The 25,693-nt window shown below is 43.7% G+C and overlaps 1 protein-coding gene across 1 annotated transcript in view; it reads right to left on the bottom strand.

The window, feature by feature from the left end:
* ITPR1 (inositol 1,4,5-trisphosphate receptor type 1) overlaps window positions 1–20,902 on the bottom strand; it is a 1,533,308-nt gene extending 1,512,406 nt beyond the window's left edge. The window contains exon 1 of the mRNA XM_078661662.1: window positions 20,781–20,902. The gene's annotated coding sequence lies outside the window, so the exon portion shown is untranslated. The remainder of the gene's footprint in view (window positions 1–20,780) is intronic.
* Window positions 20,903–25,693: the final 4,791 nt, after the last annotated feature.

Raw genomic sequence — 25,693 nt, 5'->3', positions numbered from 1 at the left:
AGGATAGTAACTTCACCTCGTCTATCATGGGTTATATGTAGGACCCCCATATAAGCGATCGATGTTTAGTTTGGGGCTTCTTTGAGGTATAAAGCCAGACTGGTCTGGATGCACCACTGACCAGATCACTGGACAGCTTACATGCCAGGACTTTGACCTCCAGATAGTGTAGGGAAATAGGCTGATAAGAGCTACACAACTCCAGTGGATTCCCCTGCGTAGGACTAGTTATTAAAGCGGTACGTGGATCCTCTGGCAAGTCCCCCTGGTCTTTAGCTGCTTGAAACATTTTGAGCATATGCTTTGCCACTCCTTTATAGAGTTCGATTGGCAAGCTGTTCGGGCACGAGGCCGTACCAGATTGTAAGTCCGGAATAGCCACCACTATCTCCACCTAACTTGAGCCCTGCTCTAGCATTTGCTTGTCCTCCCCGGACAGAGCTGGAAGTGTTGTGTCTCGTATGAGCTCTACACAGTCATTGTGACCTTTAGAAGAAGAAACAGATTCCCGAACCTGCCATGTAACTGAACTCTTAGCCACTCTGTTAAGATTCCAAAATCGTTTTTCAGTTTTATGGCATTTTGAAACAGTTCAACAACCTTTACTCACATTGCTGAATTTGGAACATCCTAACCTTGGTACAGGAAGTTTGATCTTGACCCAATCACCTACATCAATAGGTTTTCTTTACTTTCAAGCATCAAACTCATTCTCTCTTCCACATATTTGACAACTTTTCTTCTACCTCTTCTCCCATCATTAAAGAATCTGTCAAAACTCTTCTCACTAACCCACTTTGGGCACATTGAACAATTGGGTGTTTTGCCTTTGAAAAGTTCAAACTGAGACCTCCAAGCCATGGAGCCTGACGTTCGCAGAAAAATCTCAATGTTTTCTCCCACATATATAACCCAACTTGTGCCAGATTCAGCGGACTTATGCACATACTCCTTTGGGAATTTGTTAAATCTCTCAATCGTGCCATTTGCTTCGGGATGATATAGAGCAGATTATGCCCATACTCAACAAAAATTCTTCCATTTATTTTGAAGAAAATTGAACACTATTGTCGTTCATCAAACAAGAAGGATAGCCTTTGCTTTCAAAGAGTTTCTCCACAAACATAACATCTTTCGTCTCAACACAATGCACTATCTTCACTTCACAATGTGAGTGCAAATCTACACAACTGAAACTAGATCGATCAATACTCGTAACTCTGATAGGACCAACTATGTCCAAACAATTTCTTCCCATGGAAGGGGTAGTTTACGTAAAACCAAAGGTAGCGTGCAACACTTCAAGATCTCATCATGGAGGACACTCACTATATTCTCTACGCTCCACCATTAAATCCATCCTGACCACCAATAGGTTTCTCAAATTCTCTTTCATCTTAGATATTCCTGTGTGACTCATGGGCCTTCTCAATGATATGCTCCAAGACTCAGCAGAGGTACCAACCTTGAACCCCTCAATATAATTCCATCCTTCACACTCAATTCATCCTTTATACACAAGAAGCGTTCTACTTCTTCATAACACTAATTTTTCAAAAACCAACACCCCTTCATCCTAGTTACAATTTTTACCAAAGAGGAATTCGTTTGCATTCCTCCAACCTCTCACATGCATACCATCAGATTTCACATACTTTCCAGTCACTCTGATCCAGAGAATCTTCCCCCTCTTCCTTATCGCCTGACCATTTCTCATCATCCTTTTTACATAATCTCGAAAAACAGTCTGCTAATTGTTTCCATCTCCTGGAACGTACACAATTTAATATTCAAAATCTTGAAGTGAGACCGCCCACTTACATATCCTGGAAGTAACACTGTCGATGTCTTTGTTCGAAAATATTTCCCTCAATGGCTTATGGTCTGTTCTTATCTCAAACCGATAGTCCCATACATTTTCCAAGCTCTTTACTGCCCAAAACCTGGCAAGGGCCGCCTTACCAATTAGAGTTTTTTTTAACTCTGCCCCTTTCAGTGCTCTGGAAATAAATAGTATGGTTTCCTCGTGATAATTTTTCTCCTGCTGTAACACACACACAAGACCTTTGGACCTTGCGTCTCATCAAGATAGTCTTTCATCCAAGTTCAAAACTACTTAAACAGGGAGAAGTTTGCTAACAGGATTTTAAACCCGAAAATTCTTGGTCACGTTCTTTTCCTCACACGAACTTCTTTTTTTTAGCAACTCTCATGATTACACATTTGCCAGCCAAGTTAACCAAATTTACTATAGTACCCTACCATGCCCAGAAATTTCATAAGCTCTCCCTTGTTAGAAGGACTGGGCATATTGTGGATAGCCTCCGCTAAATCCTGTTTGGGTTGAATACCTTGCCCAGAAATCACAGGATCCAAGTTCTCCATTTCAAATGCACTGAACTTGCATTCCTCAATTTAAAAAGTTAACCCACACGATACAATTTTAACACATCTCACGATTTCCTCATGCTCATCTACTTTTACCATACACCAGTAGGTCATCCACAAATGTTTATGCCATGCTGCCCCTTCAATAGACACCCCACAACATGCTGAAAAACAGAGGCGGCAGAAATGATCACAAAGAGCATCATTTAAAAGTACCAAACTGAGTTACAAAAGATGCTCGATCTTAAGATAAAGGATGTAGTTTCACTTGGTGGTACGCTGAGGTGACCCCTCTACTAACACCGCTTCAAATGGTCCATCACAATCCGCATATTCAACTTGAAGAACCCCCTCATCACAGTCAGAGTTAACATCTACTTCGCTTATTCTCCTTTTGCCTGTGATGTTAGCCTTGCAGCAATTAGTTACGTGACCTCTTTCCCCCCCACATTTTTGGCACCATGCCTTCCAGCTAGGACAGTCTAAGGTTGGCCACATGAGTGGCATTACCACATCTAAAACATCTTATACTACTTTTCCGGATTAGTGTAGTATCTTTCTTCATGACATTTTAACAACCTCCTGCTTTAACTAAATGAACCTTATCTCCTTCACCTGTCTCAGTTACCAATCTGTCTTTTTTATAGTCTCAACACATGCTAAAGAGTGCTCACACCTTTTGGCAATCAAGAGAACATCTTTCAAAGTCGGATCATCTTTCTGCCATTTCACCTCTTGGACTATCAAAAGAACACCCGAGCATGAATTGATCCCAGAGTCTTTCTTCAGAGGATGCTTCACATTACAAGTTTAAGTCAGCTTACACAGAGAAGTAATACCCTTCTACTGACTCCTTGCCTCTGCATCCCCTTCCCAAAGTGGCATCTAGCTCTCCAAAACTGCTCTCAGCTTGGGACGATAACGCAAATCCATTTTTATGCAAATATCAAACTCATTAAGGTTGGGTGCATACCCATCCGACAAATCGGATAAGTGCTCATAGACCTCAATAAAAAGAAAGGAGGCACTATAACCCCACGCATTTTCCACCAACATGCATAGTAAATAGACTGAAATTAGTCAAAATTGAAGAGCAAAACTGTTGAAAAATGTACCAGAGAGCGAATTATATGCATATCACCGTTGAGTAAACAATAATAAAAAAGAAGGCACCTGTGACACGCAAGAGATTCTCCAGGTGTTGCGAGTGTCAGTTCTCTATGGCTAGACAGTTTAAAGCAATATGGATGAATGTTGCTATATGAAAAAAAGTATTTACATTGTAATACGTGGGTCAAAACGATGTTCAAGTTTCACACAAACTGAAACTTAGCATGGGTTAAGATTGTTTCACCCAGCTTCTTCAACCTGACAACCGTTTCATCAGATTGTCTAAGAGCTTCAGTCTGTACCCTGTGGTGCTGTAACCTGGATTAATTAATGATGGTAGAGACCGTGATATTTGAGAAGAGAAAATAAAACAAAAGTTCCAAAAACTATGGGGTCCTTAGGAAGTCTATCACAATCGGAGTTTAATTGAGGGAGGGCAAGGATGACAACTGGATAGAAGGTCCTCTGTGGAGATTATATACTGCATGACATGAAATGCATTATCCGACATTTTAGTGTGGAAACAATCTAAAGAACCTTTACATCCGATACCTTGATGCAATACCCGTCCATCACAGATTACGCAAATACAGCAGGCTATAATCTGCCGAGATTGCAACCAATTTGTTTCTAGTCTCTTGTGTTAACATGTAAAAGTCAAAAATATTTTAACAAGTCAGTACTCTCCTAAACTGGACTCTCCACTGGCTAACATCCTGCAGTAATAGGAAAATACTATGGTTCTGCACAATAGGCCGCTAGGGCTGCAGACGAACTTTAGTCTTGGAGGAGCCTGGGAGAAACAGTCAACGAATAATGGTCTTTAAATAATAAATATGCACTTCATCTGCGCACAGGCTTTTAGCCTTAAAGTGCAGCCGTAAATGTACCTTGGTGTGAAATTTGCCTATATACCATTATGGTTTCAACTACTTTTAGATGTCTACTTGACGTAATAAATTGTACTTTTGCAACAATAGCTCAAATTAAGGTGGTCGATCAGCTGCTTCAAGGAACACTGGTCTAAGGTTGCTTTCAAGACGTGCTAACAAAAACTGATGTGATGCAGAGAAAAAGGTGTATATAGTGAGGACAACTTCCAGGAATCCCAGTATGAGCACTAAGGGCTGAGCCTGGCACGGAAGTCATCCCAGGGTCACTTCCTGAGAAATGTGAAGGTTCCCACGAAGGTTCTTACTTGTTTCTCTACTGAGAGAGAATCAGTGGTTCCAAGAGATTGCTTCATAATAGGTATATTACATATATCCCCGTCAAGATTAATTGCACAATCTATGCGCAACAGACGCACACAAGAGCCTCAACATAAAAGAGGCAGGGGGTGGAATTACGATAGCCCGAAGACCAGGACATATTGTTTGGGACCAAGGAAAATAAGATTTCATGTGTAGATTGTCCTTGGGACAAGAAGGCCAACCCCCTGCATCACAAACCCTTTGGCTGTCAGATTACAGTACCACATTATGGATCAGCGAAGGGCATTGTCTGCAGCAAAGATAATGTGGGTACTTATATGTCAATGCTGTTCGACCTTGTATTCTGGTTTCATTAATGCAAAGCCTTTATTAGAGTGAGCGTTCTAAGGAAATGTATGTTCGGACTGTGCTACCGACATTGGTTCCAATCTAAACGTGTACACATGTTCAAAGTTTAGCAGTAAGAGGCTATGTTCAATGCTCCCAGAATGCTCCGATTAGATGCAACTATTTGCAGAAGCTTTAACGCAGGATGGATGATTCTTTGCTTTCAAAATAAAATGTTCACAAAAAATGCAACTAGGAAAAAAACATTTTGCTAAACTACTGTAAAATCTTAGGTACCATTTCTTTGCAGCATCATTTATAAAATGTGTTGATGCAGGCCAGTATATTAAAAAAAACATTCCCAACAGAAAAATCAGTGTAAACGGTTTCAACATGATCAGGGGAAACACAAATAAACAAGCATTGGCAAAGTCAGTAGGTCTGAAACTGGTGGTCAGTCTTTTGGTTGTCAATGCTGGTCTTGTTCTGGCATGGGTGCTGCCGGACCCTCACCATTAAAACAAGCATTGGCAAATTACAACAAAAAAAGAAATGTCGTCTCAAAAAGCACACATTTCCACATTAGTTCCTGGCACTAAACAAAAGTACTTTGTGTGCCAACATGTTTCGTGTGAAAGAGCAGCATGCTATCACTCCGTTTAGTTAGTTGATAGAGAATTTTAATAGGCGCAAAAGTTCTTGGTTAATGCCAATCCTAATTAGGGAGCCTTTTAAAGAAATCTCAAAAATGCACCTATGGTATATATCCTTGCATTTGTACAAATTTACAGATCATGAACTCACAAGAATTTACATAAGTAGGTCAAGAAATCGTAGTACTAGAAAATATTTGTAAACTTCATTTCATCACGAGCAAACATGCATGTGTAGGTTTGCTCATGTGAAAATCTGTTGAGCGTTGTGCAAGTTTACTCTCACTCCATCCTTTTTTCCCCCCAAACCCTGGAAGAAGTTTTATGTCTGCCATTGTCCGGAATAACATTTTCAACCTCTCTCAGTATGGGAAAAGAATAGAGAAGAGCTGGTGAAAACCCTTAAAGCATGCATGCTAGTGGGTCTGCACAGACTCAAAAGGGAATTCCAATCCTGCAATTATTGCATTCTGCTACCTTCAGCCCACTATGTAAACTGCGGAAAGGTGAAAAAATAAGGGAATTGCTAGTAGTCAGACCTACTATAGTATGAGCCATGGCATAATCAGAGAGGCTATCAGAGCTTTTATATAAGATGGCAGTCATAATTTGTCACTACAGTACATGGCACGAAAGGGACAAGTGGATTTTGTTATAGGGCAAGTACATTTATGAAGCAACCTGCCGCATGGACAAGTAGATATTGTATTAAATTCCACACCCCTAAAGATGTGATGTATTTCCAGATCATAATACTGTAATAGGACATTAGAGCAGACAGCCTAGCGAACCACAGTCAAGAATATGCGATTTATAAACAGGCCCAAAAAATACAAAGCACAACTCCAAATCTTGCATCTTTATTAGGTGTTTTTTCAAGGACAACCATGAAGTCGTATTGACATTGCGACCATTTGTAATGAGTACACAGGTCTCATCAAGACAAACACCAACCTCTCCAGTGAGCTCTATAATCCATCCATAAAGAGAAAGGTCAGTCTTCAACGTATGTTCGATCTCGAGTGATAAATAACAGTCAACAATTTTGTACACTACTTGGCAAATCCCCAGCCGGCAGTCAATATCAACTACAATGTCTTCATGAAACGACTGCCTTTACTCTGGTTACTTACACAGGTCACGTAAATTGGGTATAAGGGTTGGTTCTGGTTTTAATTCTATACTGGATAGTGTACGGTTTTAGGTTACATTTGTGACTCAAATCCTTTCTACTTATTCCATCAGTGACCATGTACATCTCACCAACTTGGACGAGCAAACAAGGTCAGGCCATCACTGAATCAAGACATAACTCATGCAAGCAAAGTGTCCAGGCTCGTTCATAGAGGTATGAAAAACTATAAATACATACTAGACATGGTTCCTGCAGCATGGAATTTCAACTGTGGACCATAAGGGGTCTTAAGTGGAGAAGTGTGGCCCAATGGTTAGAGCAGGCAGACCTTGATGCAGAGCTCTAGCCAGGGACCAGGGTTCGATTCCTACCTCGGCGGGTCTCCGGCTCATTAATTCCCCTGACTGGATATTCTCGCCTCAGTGCCTGTTCTGATCATGGGTCCCACGCTGCAACTCTGGGCAATAGCTTGCTTAGTCTCCACAACGGCCCCAAAAGCGTTGGGATGCCTGGCTGCACCTGGGGGGAGCCCAGGAGTGGACATTTCCCAGGAAAGCCAGGAAGGGTTCCTAAGCGGTATACGGACAGCGCCGGGACACCTCCGGTGGAGGTAGCTGTGCGCTTTACAAATTCCGACATTTACATTTAAAGGCCATGTAAGGTATTGCCTACACAGCACATGTGCTGTGAGAAATATTGTTTACTCTTCAGTGGGCTTACAAACCGCTCACAGCAAACCATTAGTTGTTTTCGTTGCCTCTCATTTGCAAGCTTTTGATTGATTAGCACCTATATACTTTCCTTCCTTGATTGGGTTAGCTACTCCCTGGGGAATGGATTAAAATTATATTCCTCGTCTTTTTGCAATGCACTTTATTTTTTAAAAGCGTTTGATTATTCCTGGACGTGCAATGTGCTTTCCTGCTTCAAACACAGCCATACAGCTTTTTTATTTATGTTCCTTTCACCCGATCTGCCATCTCTAGCAATGCTTTATTTGCTTAGAACCACAACTGTTCTACCCTTCGCCACTCCCCCTCAACGTCACTAACCTTTTAGCCATGCCGAGTAGCAGCCATGCTGCTGTACAACCTGGCTAAAAGACACTGGCAAACCCAATAGCTCTCATATAGTCGAGATTTATTTGCTCTGCCAATGCTCGTTTGCAACTGTTTTCAAACAAGCAGATAGAATCAAATTTCAACCATGCTTATTTTTTGGGGAATTAATAGTTTACTCTTAAACATTTTCCATTGCCATTTTCTTTTGTGGTAAATAAACCTGTGTGCTCGCACAATGTTGTGCATGTGTACGCCCATCGTGAAGGGAAATTGATCTGCTAGAATCCACCGCACTGCCCCCTCCCAATGGCTTGGCTGATCAAAGTTGACAAGCTAGGGCACCCAAAGGTGAGAGCAAGTGACTTTAAGACAAGTTCACCATCAGCTATCTCGAAGGCTTAAGAATAGAAGAACAAGTTCACGCGTCATATTTAATCAAATACTGACGTCAGTGGACTGATGCTGAAAATAGTTCACCTGCAAAAAAAAAATGCAGACAACCAGATTTCAGAATGACATCAGTCGGATGTGTGAATAGCACAGGCGCTGCATACTCTGTTCCATAGCATCTTATGTAAGTGGCACATGCTGCTTTCAATCACGCCTGCCTGTTGGCACACAGCAGCGACAACTAGCGGCCCAAGACCATCATCGGCAGCACAGACATCTGCCATGTTAGGTGCTGCTGCTTTTATACATCATCCTACCAACAGAAGCAAGGGACAACCATCAGTAGTGCTGCTAAACCAGCTAAAGTTGGGTAGTGGTACCCAACCCAGCAGGGATAACAGCAGCACTACAACCAAAGCATACAGCAACACTTACACACCCACAATACCACCATAGCGCCCAAAACCAATACTGACAGCACAAGCAGAGGGAATGGATGTACTCTATACTACGGCCACACAATAGCAGAACGCACAAAATAAAACACTATGGCAGCATCTGCCAAAAGAAAGGCTGCTCTCTATACCAGTAGACCACCACCACAGAGTACAATAATGCCACCACCACAGAGGGTACAAATAAATCAAAGGAGACAGCAGACACCATCACCCAAGTATACGGTCAGCACTGGCACTGGACTCCATACCAGCACACTGCCACCACAAAGTGGAAAAATAACCATTCAGCTATATCGAAAGGAGCCCCATTTAGAGCGAATTGTACACTATACCAGCACATTGCCACCAGAGAATTACAAAGAGCCCTAAAGCAACGCACTATCACCATACAAGGCATTGAGGGCTATGCAAAGAGTGCAGAAAGATTACTGTGATGCTAGGATCACTACTGGGAACGGGTGACCACTATACTAGGGCACTACAGTCACTAAAACCGCACAAAGCTAAAGACACTAGAACTGCTGAGAGAATAATACTAACAGGAGCACCATTGAGAATAAGTGTGCACTATGCCAGCACATTGACACAAGAGAATTCATTGATATCACCATACGAAGGGCACAACCACACGGACAGGCTCACTGCTAGCTATCCCAGCACACAGAGCGCTTTTACGCCAAAAAATTCATGGCGCTTACTGAAGTTTTGAAGTATAAAATTAAAGAAGGAATGTCAAATTGCTAATCAGTTTTTGCATTGTTAATTATTAAAAATTGGGTGAATAACCGTATTCAATTGTCTGCAGCAGTATGCTGCCTGAGGGTGACTGGAATTAAATCTCAGAGCCCGGCAGGCAGACTGAGTAGACATTTTCCTGCAACAATTTATTAACTGATCGAGTTGAAGGGACATACTGAAAATGTCGTTATTTGGTAAATGCTTAATTTTGGGCGTCAAAGATTACTACCATAAAACTCCACTATATCATTGCTACCACCTCAGGCAGAGCAATTGTTAACTATACCAACAAACTTTTAGAGTGCCTTCAGGCCAACAAGGCTTCATTGCGCTTGCTCAGGAATAACACAATAAGGATCCAACTAGGATAATGAAATTGCTGCAAACTTCATAACAGAGCTTATGTACCCGTATAACAGCATTCTGGCACCAGGACTTAAGCCATTCTAACCGGTTACACATACTATATATAATGTCATGTGTCAGCATCCCTTCATACAGAAGTCAAATATGCTGCTGATAGATCTCGACTACTTGACCGAGAGCATAGAAATATTACAGGCAAGAGGGATGCCAGCCCCCAAGATGGCTCCCGACATGCCATGATGACTGCTACCCCAATCCTGGAATGGTACCACCACAGAGCAGAGAAGTCTCCCATGGCACACCTACTACTAGTCTGATGGCAGGCTTTGCACCACTACTAGCGAACAGACTTACAAAAAGGCTGTCCTCCAAGTTGTTTCTCATTCAAGAACAGTTGTTTTCAGCAATAGTTATGTTTTCCCTTACATCACTGGCATTTTGTAGCTGGGGAAACAGTATTTGCAGCCTTGCTATGAGGGCTCTCTGCCCAGCACACCTGACCTATGAACTCCAAGCATCACCACTGATAAAGCCCCTTCATACAGAGCAGGGGCCCTATTTACTGTTTGGCAGACTGGTTACCCAGTAACTAACATTATGGATGTCCCAACACCTTATTACAAGTGCATACCGGCAGCCACTGGAATAATGCGCGTTTACGGCCACCGCGTTTCCGCAAAATTACAGCTTTGCCCCAGTTGCCACAAAATGCATATTTTGATTCCCCAAAAAAAATGAGGTCACGTGGATCAAAAAGGACTACATTTAGGCAAAATCTGTTGATGCGTAGTGGAGTGGAAGGCACAGTGGTTAACTGGTAACCAGTCTGTCTATTGCTATATTTGGTTGTCAGACTAGCCCTAATAAAGTGAAACAGAAACCCAGATAGTAAGTACAAAATAAAAAAAACAACGAGGTAAACCCATTAGAAAATAAGTCCCATTACGCCTCATTATTTACCTTTTCTTGTCCGCATATTATTGAAAACCATATCACATATTTTGATCCTCAACTTCCGCATATATCATGTGGCCCCGATTATATTTTACGGCACTTTATGTATGGATAATCGGTCACATTTTTGTCGGAGTAACCAATCCGCCAACCTCTAAGTAAGCCCCAGGGGTGCAGGGTGCGAGTTCTTGGTGCGTGCACGCACACGATGCTCAGGCAGGACTGTAGTTCCCAGAGAACTGTCTGGATTAAATAGGAAGCCAGATTCCTTTCTATTTAAAGAATTTCGTCATCCCGGAGTTTAACCCTAATCTCCCCATTACAAACAAATTAAAGGCTGGTTTGTTCATTTCCTCCCATTCACTTTTGCCAGCACCCTTGGCATGACGCCTGCCTATCGGCCAATCTGTGCACCTATGCGGCTACGGGGCGGAGTTGGTTGGCACCATGTAAGTACCACCAGGCCATGGGATTTGGTACACGAGGCCTGGGTTTACCGCTGAAATTGTTTCAAGCACTTGATAAAGCCATCTGAAAACGCTAATCCGCAGGACGACCGGGGGCTGCTGGAGTAAGAAAAAGTATTTTACATTTTATAGAAAACGCTTCCAAATTTGGACAACGCGGTTTTTTTCTATTTCTAAAAATAGTAAGTATGCAGTGAAAAGCAGAGGCCCGGAGGAGACTGCCGTTGCTATGGGGTTCTCCTTTTGATGCGCAACCTTCCCACCCCCAGATCAGATACCTCGTCTCTCCCAGGAACATGAAACCGCCACACAAATAAGACATCTTTCCTTCATCTGAGGGACCCTGGCCTTGTGGACAAGAGACTGTGCCCCAACTGAACTACTCATGTACGAAAAAACAAACATCTGCCCGGATGGCTGGCCTTCCCACTGGGGGGTGGGGCGACTATGAGGTTTGTTAAGCAGAAGCACAAAGCACTGCAATTATTTTTTTTTGCAACCATATAGCCCTACGGAGAAAAAAAAAAAAGATAAACATTACAAGAATACAATTGTTTTAATTTATGCCCCGACTACAGCTCCCAGAATGCAATAGTGTACTAAATGAAAGCGGAATCGAATAGTGTTAAGATGACTGTTGTGCAAATTTCAGTTGGAGACAACGCATGGAGAATTATCAGAACTAGGAAAGAGAGTGTCAGCACAAATGTACAGAGTGTTATGGGTAACCAAAAAGTGTTTATTGTATCCGCTCACAGCATTTCAACAATAAAATGTGTACCAGTTACATAAGAAGCTTTCTTTATATGGCCTCATAACAGGATGTAGATTCCATGGATGTTGGTTTTTAAACTTGAAAAAAAAATTAAACTAGATTTAAAGAAACCGCGGGAGATAATGGTGAAGACACGTTTTACAACAAGGCTGCTTTCTAGGGGCTAAAGCGCCATAGATTCTCTGGAGCTAATGTATTATAAACAGCTGGAGGGACTCCAGGCACAATGATAAACACTGGGAGAAGGGGGTGTGAGTGGGAAATGTCCAGGAACTCCGGCCCAGGGAGGCTTACAAACTGAATGGCACTAAACATGCATTGGCAAAGCCAAAAAGTCTGACTTTAGCAAGCAGGCAAAGTGTTTCTTTTTTATTGCAAACCCATACCACAAAAATATGAACACAGCCTTCTAAAACACCCTTCACTTCTAATGTACTACAGCGGTACGAATGCTATCTAGAAAGAACTGTATTAATAAGTATAGACACCCTTTAGTTTATATGCCCGACAGAAAAAGATTACTGCCACAAGGCGGTGTAATGGATTTCTACTTACTGTAATTTAAAAATAATTTACTTCAAGAGGGATAATTAAAATAAGCAATGGGCAAAGTCGATGGGTCTGGCCTTGGCAAGCTGGTGTGATGGTTTTTATTGCGAGAATATGCCACAATAAATAAAAAAAATTCAAACGAGGCCCCCTAAACATGACCAAAGCGCACATATACTTGCAGTTTTGTTATTTCAATTGAAATTTACTAATGTGCAGTTTTGCTTCTTTTGATATATCAGAAGCCTGTGAGTTGTCATGCATTTTATTATTTTTGAAGGGCAATCACTGGCCAACCAGGCACTGAAATCATAGGCTGCTACAGTGTTACAATGTCACTTAAACATTTTAACTTTAAAAAGGAGACAAAATAAATCACCATCTGTCTTTGTCTGCATGAAGTGCGGCAAAATAAACAGCTTTTTAAAACTTAATGTAACAAAAAATACGAAAAATTAAAAAAGCTTATTTGGAACCCGGTTTATCACTGAAGAGTAACTATTTTAGGTGAATGTGAACAATGTGCACAGGCATTGTTTGTGCAGTCACTCAAAGGAAGTGAGCCGACGTGTAAAGTGGGCGGCCCTCTTCCCCATGCAGCATGGGGTGAAGCAAAAAGTGAATGACAATCTTACAGGCCAATTGGTGAGACTGCTGACCGAAAGCCCCTCTGTATTATAGTATGCTTGTTGGTTTTGGAAAAATAGTCCGGCGAGCCAAAGGGACATTATTACAATAAATAAAGAGTGCAAAGAAAACAAACAAAGGGAAAATAAAGCCCTAGCAAGGAAGGAAGTGCACTTCTTAGTAGGCAGGTGTACACTTGATCAGACACTACACAATCCGCCAAACAACGTGAAAGAGCAATGCTTAGCGTCCGCTGGTCCATTCCCACCACATGCTTATGCTGCAGTGAGTGGAAGCGAATGTGAATGCCCGCTGAACAGACCAATGCAATCAAGAGAAAAGACCTTAAGCCCCTCCATGCAGATATGAATCTATATTTGTTTTTCAAGGTTATTTTATATTACGAGGGTGGAGAAACAGCTCAAATTGTCTAACTCGGACTGATGAGACTTCGCAAGACAGAAGCAAAGAGGAAAAAGATTAATAAACAGATTCTTCAGTCTGAGGTGAACAAACCGGCTGCAAAGAGTCAGTGGTACTTCATTCTCGCATGCTAGGGTCATTTCATTTATTGGTAACACCTGTGTGTAGCTAGAAGAGATTTCTGACACCGAGGCCCGCTAAAGACAGCAGCAGGCGACTGCCATAAATCAGAAAGACACCCGTGTTTATGGGCTCTCCTTAAAAATACAAAATAAAGATGTCCTGAATGCCACTAATAAGTAGGGGGAAGTGGATACCAAGTGGCCAGCGCTGGGTAGCGGAGGGACAGGACGACCTACAGTCCATTTAAACCTAGAACGTGCATCAAGCAGCGACAATTACACCAGATCTAATTTGCATTGTTTTAGGAAGGAGGACACTGATTCTAGACAAGTCGACACTGGCACCCATTTCAACAAAACCTTGACCCCCCACCCCTCCTTGGCCCATTTCAAGCCATCTGTAATCCTGATACTACCACTACTGTTGGCGGGTATTGCACAAGCACTACTGTTGGCGGGTATTGCACAAGATCACTACCAAATCTCCGGCACCCCTATCTGAAGGGGCACAACAGGGAAATATACCTCTACATAGTCCCCTAAGTTTTCTTCTATCTGATTGCCACCCCAGCCATCGTCTTCTTGCACTAATCCTTTACCACTCAGCACGAGCACTGTCTTAACTCCACCATCAATTTCTTCCCAATTCTTTCAGCCATTACTTCCAAATGTTAACTAATGCCACTAGCCATTACGTCACTGCACTTACTAACCACACCAGGAATTGCATCAACACGCCTTCTAAACCCACCAAGCCATTACTTTCATGCACTTAACAAGCATTGCCACTGACCGTCTAACCGCACAAGTCATTGCTTCTAATTTCTCATCCCCACTTACTAATGTTCCATCCTTCCCTGCCTACCTCTATTAACCACTACTGCTTCTAGGTTGTCTTTCAACACCTTAAGCACTTTTCCATGCCCTTTCTGACCACTTACCCACCGATTCCTCGCACTATTCCAGACCATTAAAGCTATTGCTTCCTCTAACCCCATCACCCACTTTTTTTGGTCTTTCTGATCCCAGCGTAACATGCTACCTTAGTCCCTTCCTAACCCCATTAGCGCCTGCACTGTCGGTTCCTGACTCCCATAAAGTCACCAACCATTTTCTTATCCCACTAAGCATTTGTTCCTCCCACAGTCCCGGTCCCCAAACACTGCCAAGTCACTTTTGGTGCTCCAGTTTCTCCTCCGAACTGGATCAAGTAATACATCCTCACTCCTTGAAACTCATTTATTTCCATCCCATATAATACTCAGAAAACCAAATGCTAAAAAACGCCCACCAAATGTCACATGCATGTACTCTTTTCTCTAAATCCAACATTGCTCCTCACATATGCAGTTCTGAAAGGAGATTGGGAGTCAGCGGGCAATCCCGTTGTCTAGATGGTAATGTTATGCACACTTTCACTAGAACCTGCTTGGTTCTCTTCTGGTGAATTCGTAAACAATAATAGTCCATTCAATAAGATTATTCTCGTTTCAAACTCTCATATTTATTAATTTCATCTTTTTAATTACTGCGAATCCTTTTGTTTCCATGACATTTCATATTAACATTTCCCATTTACCCAATGCATATAAAGATAGAGTGTTAACCAATGTATTGGGATGTAGTTGTATATATACAGAGATGGTTATGAGGCTGATTGCATTTTTTCTTGATTTTTCTAATAGAGACCCCGGAAGAAGGGTCACCAGAGACCCGAAATGCATTGGGTAAATGGGAAATGTTAATATGAAATGTCATGGAAACAAAAGGATTCGCAGTAATTAAAAAGATGAAATTCACCAGAAGAGAACCAAGCAGGTTCTAGTGAAAGTGTGCATAACATTACCATCTAGACAACGGGATTGCCCGCTGACTCCCAATCTTTTCATATGTTCACAAAGTGTTTTCAGACTAAACACTGGGTTAATGTTGCACAACAACGAATGGATTAAACAAGAAGAACATACAAAAAATTAGAGTGCTGGATGGACTCAATAAAGTTCTGAAAGGAGACCCACAATCAATCCTCACCAAACATTACATGATAACGATAATTTATTTCGTGCAAAGTCCATAAAAAGGGAGTAGTAAAATACCAAGCCATAAAAATAAGGCAATGTATTGGCTACTTTTTATTTTTAAATAAAAACAATCTTAAAATCAATATTACTCAGGAATTTGAATTCCTAAGTCAGCGTACTCTCTTACAGAAAAAAAAAAAAACATTTAACCAGATCACTCGTGGTCTCTGCCGGTTTCTTTCAGAAACTAAATACGACCATTATCTCCAGGCATCATGCGGAAATCGTGGTAGCACCAATACTACCAACTGAGAAGTAATGGATTTTAGTAGTGCCCGTGCAGACTTTGTTGTCCACATAGATCTGAATATAGTTTGAGCGACAATGACCTATGGGAAGCGAAGTCAGCTAAGAAGTCAAAGTGAATCTCGTCCTCGACGACTGTGGCACAAGCCAAGCACCTCTGAGTGCTGTCTAGGCCCACCGGTGGATTAGATAGTTCAAAGCCACAATCCCATTTCTTAATCTGAGATAGCTGCATCTGGCAGATGTTGAAAGGACAAGTCTCACCCAGAGTTCTCCATACTTTTATATAATGTGAGCTACTTCCGATCAGTGAAAATCGTTGTGAGCTAGTGAAGGCCATGTAACTTGTGCATTATTACCAGACACCCCCCTCGCCCAGCTTCACTGATTTTAAACCTAATGTCTATGGATCCACACACTGTGGTTTGAACAAAATACAGTGACTGGAGGGGTATCATGATTGGGCTGCCATGTGTAACAATGAGTGCATGAAATGTGGGGATGTATGAACATGTTTGCGACTGAATGGGATGGGTGACTGAGAACCTGTGCTGTATGTACTTGTGGCACAGGACATACCTTTTGCCACAGCACTGTTACAAGTGCAACACAAACTTATAACCATTTATTTGAATGGGAGAAATGTAAAGTGCCGAAAAATGTTCTGCAAAAATGTTGATAAGGAAACATTTTCTGCACTTGATGGACCACTTTACGGCACCAGCCACTGGGAGCAAGATGCCTGCTATGTGTAAATGCAACACTTTGAAATGGGAGAGAATTCCACTGAAGTGTTAACTTTATGTTTATATGCATTACAATCATAAAACTCATCATTTTAATGTTCTAGCATGTCAAGGTGTCTTCAGAAACAGCAGACATTACTCCCAGTGGAAGACATGGTGCCGCATTTATAACAGGAAAATCCAGTCATTTGTTTAAACGTGAGGAATTTAAAGTGACAAAACAGGTTTTCATAAACATTAGGACTTAATTGGCTTCATATAAAGTAGAGAAAAGCAAACACTTTTATTCACCTAAAATTCTACCATTTAAAAGAAAAAGACTACTTTTCAGGTATAAATATGACCCTGTTTCTACCAGCCACTGAGAGCAAGATGCCTGCTGTTCGTAAATGTGACACTTTGAAAGGGGAGAAAATAAAAATTAAGAGTTAACTTAATCATTACATTAACTTATTTTAATTTTCTCTCATGTAAAATCTTTCAGAAATATCATTGTGTTCGCATGCTCCAATATTGAGCTGAGAACGACTTATTTTAGAGTTAAATACCTCAGAGCTTCAGTTTTGACCCTCTGTGAGCCACACTGGTCATAAATCCGAATGGAGCACTGCTCATTTTCAAGCCCCATCTGCAGCCTGATAATGTAAAATAAACAGTCTCTAACTTTAAAAGAAAAATGCAACAATACTGTATTGCAGCTCTTGGTAAATAATGAACTCACAGCTGGCGGCTACTCAGCAGGTTTCTGTGAGCTACTGGTCGCTCGCGATCCACTGGTTAGAGACACTACTCCTGTTCCCAGATGTGTGCTGATTTCATTAGTGCGAAACTCCTAGTTACAGAACTGCTTATGGATCTCGAAACCAATGATATAGCTGTGTTTAATCATATTTGCAGTCTCAGTTGTGATGGAGGGGACCTCCACAATTCAAAACACCTTGTGTGGACAGAAACATCCAATTGTACCTGAACCAACAGATCCACAGGAAGCAAGGCTACAACATCGTACGGTGTCTTCCTGAATATCTTCAGCTCCAGGGTGTGCCAGTCTTACCCAATATAACAGAGGTTTCAGCCTGGCCGAGGCCCCAATGACCATTAGGCACAGTTGGTGTATTAAGCGGAAAATGTGTACACTGTTTAAGAAATAGTAGATCACAGTGCGATAGCCCCCCCCCCCGCCAGTCCCCAAGCGACGACCCCCCCGCCAGTCCCCAAGCGGCGACACCGCCCCCGCCGCCAGTCCCCAAGCGACGACACCGCCCCCCCGCCAGTCCCCAAGCGACGACACCTCCCCCCCGCCAGTCCCCAAGCGACGACACCTCCCCCCCGCCAGTCCCCAAGCGACGACACCTCCCCCCCGCCAGTCCCCAAGCGACGACACCTCCCCCCCGCCAGTCCCCAAGCGACGACACCTCCCCCCCGCCAGTCCCCAAGCAACGACACCTCCCCCCCGCCAGTCCCCAAGCAACGACACCTCCCCCCGCCAGTCCCCAAGCGACGACACCTCCCGCACCCCCACCAGTCCCCAAGCGACGACACCTCCCGCACCCCCACCAGTCCCCAAGCGACGACACCTCCCGCACCCCCACCAGTCCCCAAGCGACGACACCTCCCGCACCCCCACCAGTCCCCAAGCGACGACACCTCCCGCACCCCCACCAGTCCCCAAGCAACGACACCTCCCGCACCCCCACCAGTCCCCAAGCAACGACACCTCCCGCACCCCCACCAGTCCCCAAGCAACGACACCTCCCGCACCCCCACCAGTCCCCAAGCAACGACACCTCCCGCACCCCCACCAGTCCCCAAGCAACGACACCTCCCGCACCTCCACCAGTCCCCAAGCAACGACACCTCCCGCACCCCACCCCCCCACCAAGGCCTACTTTCCTCATGCTGCCCTGCTCCACACTCTTTCTGGATCCCACCAGTCTACCAACTCCTCTTGCTCTTAAACCGAAACATTACTTTCTCACAGGAGTGCTTTCTGACTATTGACCCACTTATTTGAATTCTTCCCCTAAATCAAACATCATACCAACAATTGCATAATTTCCTCATTCTCTCCCTAACACTTCTTCCCCACCCCTAAAGTCAACCTTGTTTTGTTTATCAAAATTTCCCCCCACACAACGTGGCATCCATTCTCAGGTTACATCTCGCGGCCTCACCACCCCAACCAACAAACGCTGGGGCTTCACTCAAAGCAAAACAAAAACAAACTGAACACAAATAGGGTCCCAAACTTGACTCAGCTATGCTCCTTCACTTAATCACATGAAACCACCTTCTCCGCAGTGCTTACATGTCAATCCTACTAGAGTGCTACCCTACTACTCCGTGTCACGCGAGTCCTGTCTCCCACGTAGGTCAGTAGAGAACTGCCCATCCTACTATTGTGCGCAGGACTACTTGAATACCAGCCATAGCGTACAACACCTCCATCTATCAAAATACAAGAGTTGAGAAATACAGCCCACCCTGACCGCTCAAACGCGTTAGGAGGCGGGGTGGTCATCCTTGTGGCAAACTCGTCTAGATGTATTATGACAGGTTACGGTGTAAGCAGACGTCTCTGCTGAATGCATGTGTTTTATGTATGCTTTTCGAGCACAGTTTCGGCCTAACTGCGATTAATTTGAAAGAGATAACAGACATTTTAGGAAAAGTCTCCCTCCCCTCTTACTCGATTTCTGGCTTCCCAGATAGCTGATAACAACCGACTGGTGATTCTAACTGCAAAACTGCATAACCAGATTAAATCAGCTCTCTAGAAAGCTAGTGTAAATTACATATTCGAAGTGGACGGGAACGTGTGATGCGACATTCCAACTGCACGAAAAACCGCAATCCTGTGAGAAAGCTAAACACCTGGAGGGCAAGTTTGACATCAACCAACTGCCCCGGAAAAGTGAAAGTGCATCAGCAACCTACGTGCGCGAGCCTGACCCCGCACTCACCCCACGCTGGGAACAAGAGGTCTGCTACAAGCACGCACGTCAAACCTTGACCTAATGGGAGGAACCCCCCCCGAGAAATTAGATTGCTCCCGCACACCCTTTACGTGTACTAAACCACGCGTGGAGTGAAGGCGAGAGCCTTCACAGTGTTAAACCGGGGAGAGCTCAAACCATGGCCGGGAGGAGAGTCCCGGAGAAGGGAAGGATGCTCTGCTCTCCCACCCCAATAGAGGGCGTGGGCAGGGATGGGCGACCCCAATAATTGCGCGACTAGCGCGCTGAGAATGGGGAGCGAAGGCAGGGAACGCTCTGTTGCATGCATGCAAGCATCAAAGTCGGGGAGTAGGTGGAAAGAAAGGGACCCTTCCCTTATGCAACAGCCCACACTAGAGGAAAAGTAGCCTCCCGGGAGGTTGGGACCCGGCGTTTGCTCCGGGTCCTGAAGAGAAGGCGGAGGAGAGCCCCAGCTCGTGAACTGTACTCGCCCCCGTGAAGGACTTTAGGCAGGCGGGGGGTTCAGATAGTTAAAGTCTCATCACAAGGCTTCGCCAGAGAGTCCTCAGCAGAAGACCCCCAAGTGTCCAACGGGAGGGAGCAGGCAGCGGTCCGAACGCCGCACTTCTGTATGCAACACAGATAGTCGAACGCATACTTGTGACACTGAATCTTTCGAAAATGTACGACACTCCTCGTATAAGGGGGTCCTTTCAAATGAAATGCCGAGAAGCCATCACCCCCCCCTTTACTTGAGCCCCCCCTACCCGACCCTCCGTTCCAAGAACTGCCCAGCCCCTGAAGCGTCTAACCTGAGAATCCCCTTAGTCAAGGCGGTCAGCGCATCCCTTTTCTACAGGGGATGACCCCCCACTATGGATGACCTGACGCCCCTGCACCTAATTTCAATGACCGCGCGTACCTCAACCCCCGTGCCCGCCTCCTCACCCCTTAGGAAGTCTCTCCAGATGTAGAACACTCCAAGCAGTGTACCTTGTATCCTCCGTTCAGACTCCCCCTCCTCCGGCGCCCCGCCGTGCTGTCTCCATATCCCTACTGCTCACAGTGCCTCAGCAGCCCACTGAGCCTCCGCCGCTACACCGTGCCTTATAAACCGCGCGCTGGTCGCCGGGAAAGGAAGTCCCCAGGGCAGAGTTGCACGAGCGGAAGGGTTCGTTAAAAACCACGCTCCCCAGCATGCCTCGCGCCCGAGGTGTGGGCTGCAGCCTGGAGAGTGACAGCGCCTAAGTCCGGTCCCGTTACTTTGCTGCTACCCGATTGGATACGCGGGCCGCACACGTGCAACAAGTGAAAGACTTTCAGAAAGTCCCGCTACACTGGTACCCGAGGCAGCCTGTCTTCTATGTCTATAGGTGAATTTGGCTAGACTTTAGTGAGTGACCGAAAGTGTAGTGCGGAAGGTTGGATGTCAAATGTTCTAGCTCTTCCTGTGAAGGACGCACTGGCATTCTTTAGCAAACAATTGACATAAAAAAAAATACTTTAATCACCTCACTCCAATGGCAGTTAATGGCCACACTGTACCTTTCATTCTGTCACAAAATTGGCTTCTTGGTCCATTCTTAATAAGGCATGTCTGTGACGGCCTTTGACTGAGGGCAATCCATAGCTGCCAAGGTTTGAAACTGCTTATGTGTAACATTTTCATAGTTTCAGTGTACTTATGAGTGACATTCAACCAAGGTGTGACCCTTAGGGTCATACTTTCTTGCCAGTAAAATCAATCAATGAAGTCCATGGAAACAGATAAATACCAGAAGTTACACCCATATGAGCTGTGAGAAACTGTTAGAGGAGCTTGAAACTGCTGCGAAGAACCTGAAATGGAAGGGCACTAATCTCTCTCCTGTGTTTCATTTATTTTATAGCGCTCCGTATACTAGTGTAGGGTGTCGGAGCACTTTACATCATACACACATTATAGAGAGACGATGAATCATAAGTGTGTAAATCATTCTATAAGAAATGTTACATAAGACAGTGAGGACTACAAGTTGTAGGAATCACATCATCCATACTAGTAAGCAGTATATTTTACGAGTGTTTAGTCCGAAGAAGCACATATTCAGGATTTAAAACATACCACAGTGGTTAGTTTTACTAAAAACAATGCATTTCCACCCAAACAAAACTTTTTATCAACATTAGGATAACGAAAGCCTGGTGGGAGAATTAACGTTCTAACCTATACCACGCAGTTTGAATACAGGCCCTTCATTGTAGTTCATAAGTAATTGTGTTATACTAGGATTGTAATTTAGGATTATAACTTTTGAACTGAAAGTAACAAAAGCATCTCTGTGGAAAACGTAGTAACCCACTGAGCTACCCACATAGAATGCACCTTAGGGTGGATAACAGTATTGTTAATTTCTTAGAGGATTTGCATAAGTCAACTAAGGCTAACGTTAGGTTTTCGCAGGACCTTCGGGTCACTACGGACCTTGAGACAAAGAGGGGAGTACGGCAAGGGTGCATTCTGGCTCCATTCTTGTTTAATCTTCACATTAATGATTTGGAAACTGCACTAAGAGCCACTGGGGTTGATTACCCGTGCCAAGGACGGAGTAGTGTCCCCGTCCTGCTTTACCCGGACAATGCCGTCCTTATATCCAGAGCGGTACAAAAGGGGGTGGTGATGGACGGAGCATCTGAACCAATCAAACACTCACACCCAGTCAAAAGATCTGGGTTTGATCCATCACCGTTCTTTAGCCCACTCTGCCACCCCAGTTCAGACATGGCTATATGCAAATCAGTCTGACCCTGTGCCTCATGGGAACAGTCCAGCCCGAACTGCCAAGCCATGCCTTCCCTGGACCGGAAACAAGCTTCCGAGGACCGGTTTTTGGCAGGACTGCAATACGTTTGTAATCTCTATTAACAGCTTTCTCCAGTTCCATGATGGACCGGGATTTGGCAATAAATAATTCAAAATCTTACATAATGCAAGTGGGGCAACAACCCCAAAAAAGGTTTCAATTCAATGTTGGTCCTGCTAAAATCCCCCGCACTAACGTTTTCTCTTATTTAGGGGTTCTTTTTGATGATCATTTTAAATGGGGGTCCATTTATCTTGAGGAAAAAGGGGGATTTGGCCCGGGTGAATGTGGCAATCTTTAATTTTGCAGCAAAAATAGGGAAGAAACCAATTGGAGCCATGCTGACAGTTTACCAAGCCAAAAGCATGGCCATAGCTAGCTATGGAAGCGAAATCTGGGGACACATTGCTGTGGATTCTCTCCAGGTGGTTGAAAAATACTTTTTGAAGCGCATATTGTGTGTTTTGCATTGAATATCTAACCTAGCGGTCCATGAGGAATTGAGGGTCACCTATCTAAGTGATGTTCTTGCTCTGCACCCTCTGGTGTTTTGGTTGAGTTGCTGGTTAAACAAAAAGTTAAGTCTTACCATTTAATTTTAAGAGAGTGTTTTTCCCTCAATAATGCATCTCGAATTCCCTGGCTTAACTACATTAAAACCAGCCTGAAAGGGCTAGGGCGCGCTGATCTTTTTTGTAATCCTGAATACATTGTTAAGAAGGATGTGGAATTAATTAGGGTAGCCTTCTTAACCTCAAGGAAATTGGACAGGGGGGCGCAGGAGATGCAGAAACCCAGTGTTCATAAGTGTTTAATGCTCAAAACAATTCCGACAACGGAACCTTATCTAATGGGGTTTCTATAAATACACAAGCGGTTCTTGGTTTCGGATGAACCTTTTTCATCTCTTGCTAGCCAGGCCTAAGGGATACAGTAGAGGTCAAGTGCTAGCTCCCTGTGGCTGCGACGGACAGTCTCCACAGGATTTGCTGCATTTTATGTTTTTATGTAAGTTCTATGAAACCCCTAAAGGTATTTTTTGGTTCCTATTTTAAAAAGAATGAATTTTATTCAGACCCGTCCTGCATTAATGTATCTACAATTGCTGAAATAGGACTGTATTCATTTTATAGTGGAGTTTTTAAAAGCTAACATGAAATCCAGGGCCTGCATGGATGTTTAAACAATAGATGATCTATGTAGGATCTATTAGACCTAGCGTGCACCATTAAGTAAATAAAATAGGAAGATATGTTTTCCGGGCACAGTGCACTTTAAAGGTTATGATCAATTGGGGAACTTGGATATTGGGTTTTATCCATAAATTGTGTTTAGGCTCAAAATTTTTAAATCATGTCTTAACATATTACTGTTTTTATGTACTTGTAACCATTGTAACTTTTATGGTTTTCCGACGTGAAACCAAATAAAGTTTATTTGAATTGAATTGAATGCACTTTAGTGGTCTGTATGTGCACATTCTTTGCAGCAGGCATATTAACCTTCTGTGCTATTTCAGGAGGGGTGAAAACTGCCACTAGACAAAACTCTGATCTGTCTCCAGCAGGAACATTATTCACAAGTGTTATCTTGGCATGGTTTGAATTGTTGCTAGAAACCATGTGAAATGCAGCCTGTCTCCACTGTTTAGAATGCTGTCGGTTGAGCCCAGCCCCCAGTAGCAGCTCCCGATTACTCACATGTCTCCCTCACAGTGCACCAGTGGTGTGAAGGCACTAAAACGTGTGACTAATGCATTTTAGTGTGGTGATGCGGACCACCACACTAAAATGCGTCAACCTAACATCTGATTCGTGGTACTTGGCAGGACTGGCAAGCTCTGTCATTGACTAAGGAAGCTAACGTTCTATTCTTTTTTAAACTCACAAGAGGCGATAAATGTAAACTTAAATAAAAAAAAGTATGCTGTAGTGTCCTCTCCAGCCCGGTAGCATGCAAATGAACATGCTACACACGGAGCTCTGGATTGTACATCTTTATTCCTCCACATATGATCACAAACTGATCTCTGATTACTTCATAACTATATATAACTACACTTTGACACATCACAGGTAATTACCTTGTTCCTTTGTTGAGTCTGCCAAGAACTGCATAAATTCTAGCTCACATTGTCTCACAACACTACTCCTCCCCTCTTGTTAAATAAAAAGTATGGATAGTTACATTATATTTCTGTAATAAGTCTTCGAGGGGCTCGCGCTAGACGGCCAGATCGAGTGGCATGAAATGGTTGAAATGCACTCTGTTGGTGCACAGATGGTACAGGTTCTGATGCTTGCTCTGGACTGTCAGGTGGGACGGCCTCATTTGTAAGTGCAGGAGCTGGTGATCACAGAGGTAGGTGCTTAAAGTGTGACAAGTCACATGTGATGGACTGTCCGGGACAATGGGCCCTCACCATATGCCCTTCACACGTCACAACCATCAGGGTACCGAGAGCAAACAGAGTGTCTGCTTTCCCCTTTCGCTTCTGATTGACCAGGACTGAGTAATAATAATAATAATTATTATTATTATTTTTATAGAGCGCCTGGTTACACCCAACGGTGTGTCTCTGCGCTAGGATCCAATCCCCCGAAACGAGAATAGAGAAACCAGAAGAGTCCAGAGACGAACCAAAGTAGAAGAACAGAGGAAAGACTCAGATTATGGGTGGAAAAGCCAGGTTTTTAAGCCTTTATGGAAGGCGCTCTCAGATGAATCGTCTCTCAGGCTGAATGGTAAGGAGTTCCACTTTTTGGCTGCCAAATATCCAAAGGAGCGCATGCCCCCATTCTGGCCCTTTGAACTTTAGGCACGTTGATCAAATGGGCTAGAGTCAACCTCAAATTGCGAACAGGGTTATATGGAGTTAACATGGGGTGAAGTTTGTTAGGACATCTCTGCAAAATTGTGTGGCAGTAACACATTGCTTTGTAGAAGATCCTTTTCCCACTGGCAGCTAGTGGAGGGTATCCAGGACTCTGACAGAAGAGGCTCTTTTGGGAAGATTAAGGACCAAACGTTCAGCTGCATTCTGAATGCGTTGCAGTTTGTTCA

The sequence above is a fragment of the Lissotriton helveticus genome, chromosome 9 (genome assembly GCF_964261635.1).
Source record: "Lissotriton helveticus chromosome 9, aLisHel1.1, whole genome shotgun sequence".
Classification (NCBI taxonomy): Eukaryota; Metazoa; Chordata; class Amphibia; order Caudata; family Salamandridae; genus Lissotriton; species Lissotriton helveticus.
Note: the sequence above shows the minus strand (reverse complement) of the source record. Positions and strands in the feature narration are given on the sequence as shown.